The sequence below is a fragment of the Elephantulus edwardii genome, unplaced genomic scaffold (genome assembly GCF_000299155.1).
Source record: "Elephantulus edwardii isolate Elephantulus edwardi_28Jun2011 unplaced genomic scaffold, EleEdw1.0 scaffold00034, whole genome shotgun sequence".
In the NCBI taxonomy this organism is placed as follows: Eukaryota; Metazoa; Chordata; class Mammalia; order Macroscelidea; family Macroscelididae; genus Elephantulus; species Elephantulus edwardii.
The window spans coordinates 21813130-21817848 of NW_006399784.1; the positions used below are offsets into that span (position 1 = coordinate 21813130).

The 4719-nt window shown below is 40.9% G+C and overlaps 1 pseudogene; it reads left to right on the forward strand.

Moving 5' to 3' along the window:
• LOC102872123 overlaps window positions 1–2698 on the forward strand; it is a 6969-nt pseudogene extending 4271 nt beyond the window's left edge.
• Window positions 2699–4719: the final 2021 nt, after the last annotated feature.

Below are 4719 nucleotides of genomic sequence, written 5' to 3' on the forward strand. Positions count from 1 at the left end.
AATTTTGCTATTCTGACTGGGGTGAGATGATATCTCATAGTTGTTTTGATTTGCATTTCTCTTAGAGCTAGCATTTTGAACACTCCTTTATGTGTTTGTTCGCCATCTGAATGTCTTCTTTGGTGAAGTGTCTGTTCATATCTGTGCCTATGTTTCATTCAATTGGGTTGTATATCTTGTTGTGGTGGCTGTTGAGTATTCTATAAATTCCAAATATAAGTCCCTTATCAGATATGTCATTACCAAATATTTTTCCCAGTCTGTAGCTTTCCTTTTTACCCTATTGGAGAAGTTTTTGAATGTGCATAGGGATTTGATTCTTAAAAGGTCCCATTCATCTCTTTTAACCTCTCCTGGTTGTAGGTAAGCATAAATCTTTTCTGTGACTAAACTGTTTCATGGAATTCTTGGTGATGCAAACAGTTAACTTGTTTGGTTGCTAACAAGAATATTGGCAATTTGAGTCCATCCAGTGGCACGTCAGGTTTACTTCTGAAAAATCAGCCATTCAAAATCCAGTGGAGTTCAATTTTACCATGACTGTCACGGAATGTTGCCATGAATCTGAATAGACTTGATGACAATTAGTACTGCAAACTGTTTCATCTGTGTATGGCGTACCAGACCCACTGCTCCTGCATCAGTCCTGACTCATGGTGACTTTTCACTAGATTTCTGAGGCTGTTAAGTCTTTATGGGAGGAGATTTCTTATCTTTCTCCAGTGGAGCATTTGGTAGATTCAAACTGCCAACTTTTGTTTAGGAGTCCAACACATAATGCACTAGGCCCCCAGGGTTTCTTTGTTGATGTTAATTCACTTATCTTTCAGATATTTTTCACTAGTCGATAAATTTGTTTTACAAGCTAAGAATGCATTTTCTTTTAGATTGTCACAGGACAGTGGCACCTCAGTTACAGTTTCATAGCTTTTTTCCTTTTTCTTCTTTTTTTAAAATGTTGTTGTTCATTGGCGTTGAGTCAAGCATGACACGTAGCAACTCCATGAACAAAAGACCTAATGCCTTTCTATAACTATTGTCGTTTCTCCAATTTTGTAGATTTTCCATAGGCATGTGGTTTAGGAAGTGGATGCCACTCCTGCTTCCAAACTATTTTGCAACTGGTAGCTCCACCAAATACTGTCCACATTGGGAAACCATTATGGCATTTCACACGCCAATGGCACAAGGTTCAGCATCACAGCAAACCTAGATTACCTCAGTACAGCAATTTGACAAAGAGTGATGTACAAAGTAGAAGAATGTTCCTCCAAAATACAACAAAACTAGTCTCACTTAGCAGTGGTTAAGTGTCGTCAGGTTGAATATGACTCATAGTGACCCTGTGAAAAAAATACCTGAACTCTGTTCTATAATTCACATAATTTCTTTATGTTCATAGAGTTTATAGAGTTTCCAGAGGCACCTGGTTTAGGAAGTGGAGAAGAAAGAAAATTGTATCAGGATAAATAAGAAAAATCCACCACAGATGACTAGTCTAAACCAATCATCATTATCATATCTCTTTGCCATTAATTGGTTTCAAAATAGATAGGTGATTAATTACATGGTTTCTTAGAAATACATTCTTGATTCTAAGAGTTTTCTTCTTTCTCTGGATGTTGGTATGTCTGGGTATAATGCCTAGAACATTTGTAATTATCTAGCTATTGCCTGAGGATAAAATTGTCACCAAGAATGGTAGTGTGATGCATGAGAGAAATCTGGATCTTTGAGAATATTTTTGCATAACTGCTGCCCTCTCTTTGAACTTCCTTCTCATATGACATAATAAATTTCCTTATTGTTTGCACGTTATTCATGGTTTGAGCAGGTTCTGTTAATTATTTACCACCAAAGCATTCTGAGTGACCTACTGTCGGTGCCTCTAGGTGACACTGATTTCCTCAGGTAGTAAAATGTTTTGTTTAACTCATCCTGTATTTTCTAGGGTAAAGTTTTAAAGTCCTCTGGAAAACACACATGGCTCCAAAAATTTAGAAATTCTTGTTGTTGTTGTTGTTATGTGCCGTCGAGTCGCCTGCGACTCATAGCGACCGATCCCAAATCTACCCGATGTCAAGTCGGAACTGACTCATCGCTGACCCTGCAGCAGGCTTTTGGTGGCTATAAATTGCAAGGGAGGAAATTACTCATCTTTCTCCCTATTAGCTGCTGGTGGATTCAAATCAGGCATTCATTGCCTTTGACTTAATAATGCACCTCCCCCCAGAATCCTCTCTTTCTCTTCGCCATCTTCCCAGTTCCGTGCAGTTTCAGCGGGTACAAGATCTACCCCGGGCACGGGAGGCGCTACGCCAGGACCGACGGGAAGGTGTTCCAGTTTCTTAATGCAAAATACGAGTCGGCTTTCCTTTCCAAAAGGAATCCACGGCAGATAAATTGGACTGTCCTCTACAGAAGGAAGCACAAAAAGGGCCAGTCGGAAGAAATTCAAAAGCAAAGAACCTGCCGAACAGTCAAATTCCAAAGGGCCATCCCCAAGAGGAATCAAAAACCTGAAGTTAGAAAGGCTCAAGAATAGGCTATCAGGGCTGCCAAGGAAGCAAAAAAGGCTAAACAAGCATCTAAAAAGACTGCAATGGCTGCTACTAAGGCTCCCACAAAAGCAGTGCCTAAACAAAAAATTGTGAAGCCTGTGAAAGTTTCTGCTCCCCGAGTTGGTGGAAAACGCTAAGTAGGCACATAAGGCTTAAATAAAGATTCAGTTATAGCTCTAAAAAAAAAAAATGCAACTCCCTGCAGACTGGACCATCAGAATTTCCTAGGCCCACAAATTCTTAGCAGAATTGTTGTTGATTGGTGCTGCTGAGTTAACTCCAACACATAGCACACTCATGTACAACAGAAAGAAAGGGTAATGTGGTGGGCTTAGTGTTCAAAATGTCTTTGCCAGGCCAACATTGCCTTTGCTTCTTGCTGCATAAATGGGTGGAACTAGGAAAATAGGGTGGGTAGACCACCCAGTAGACTGATAAGGTGATAGTCTTGTCACTCCTGCAGGGTTAAACTGAACAGGTTTAGAGGCAGAAAGTGGGACTCTCACTACTAGCAAGAAAGGAGTAGAGAATGCAATCTCTTCCAGCACCAGAGATTCTAGGGTGAGTCAGACCAGGACCTAGATCAGAGCAGTAGTAGTAGAGAACCAGAGATCTGGTCTGGGGATGCTACCTCATGGAGTGAGGCTATCAGGGCTCTTGCTGGAGAATTGGGGTGGAAGCCATAATTTGCAGGACAAGAGAACTCTTGTGGCCTAGTGGCAAAAAGCTGCACTGCAATTACCAAAGGCACATGGTTCAAAACCACCAGCAGCTCCATGGGAGAAGGATGGGCAATCTCCTCCCATGTGACTAACTTCCTGTGAAAACCTGCCAGAGGGCTAACAGTGGGTCATTTCTGACTTGATGGTACACAGCAACCACAAGAGAACTGTGTAACACTGACCTAAAGTCATGAAGCTGAAGGTCAGAGGGCCTGAAAACTTGAGAAATTGTCCCAACTGAAAATTGCATTCTATTTCCCACCTCAATTATTACCTATTTCTCTAATAAATCCCATAATCATTGGTATGATTTTATCAATTCTGTATGGCTATGTTATTCATGTTATTATGTGCCATCAAGTTAGCTGTGACTCATGAACAATGAATCTGAACCCTGCTCTATCCTGGGCCATCTTCACCATCTCTGACATACATGAACCCATTGTACAGTCATCAAGTCAATCCATCTCATTGAGGTTTACACTGACTCTCCACCTTTCTAAGCATCATGGCCTTCTCCAAGAACTGGTCCCTCCTAACAACATGTCTAAACAAAAGTATGTGTGACAAGGTTCACTGTCCTTGCCTCCAAGGAGCGCTCTGTTATCACTTTCTCCAAGTATGAACAAAGCAATGGGTTATGGGAACCAGAAGAAATGCACTGAGAGACATGGGCATGATGATTGGTGTGAGAATTCATTGAAGTAGGTTCAAAGAGGGAGGGAGACATGTCTATCTTTATGGGAATTGCTTTTGTGTTATGGCTGGGTATTGTTCCCCTTTGTGGAGTTCAGACTTGGCAATTCCCATGCCACACCCACTCTTTCACAGAAAATTGCATTGCGACCTCATCATTATCACTACTATACTTAGGCCTAGTCTTTTTTTAAAAAAAATTATTTTAATAATTTTAATGAACATTTACAGAGATTTTGGATTTCCATTCATTCATTGCTGCACTTCTCTCCCCGCCCAGCCCTCCCCACCCTCCCAGCTGGGCCTATTCTTGTAGTCATTGTATCAGTCTGTCACACTGAAGGTCTTCCTCTTCTTTGCTGATTCCCTACTTGATCAAGCACAATGCCCTTGTCAAGATTAGAGGATGCCAAACACTATTTTCTTTCTTTTCATTGACCTCCAGTGCAGACTCTGTCTGGGCTTGAGAATTAATTCTTCCTTTATAAGGAAGTATATGAAAACTCTCAGTATCACAAGTGCTGGTGCCTTATATTGATTGCCTAAATTCTTCGTAATTTCTGAACTCTGTGACCAGACTGCTTAAAAAGCTCTGTGACTCCATATTGTCCTTCTTTTTGCCAACTTAAAAAGACAACCTCCATCACTGTTGGTGGGAGTGTAAAATGGTGCAACCACTGTGGAAAGCATTGTGGCACTTTCTCAAAAAGTTGCAAATAAAGATACCATTTGACCCAGCA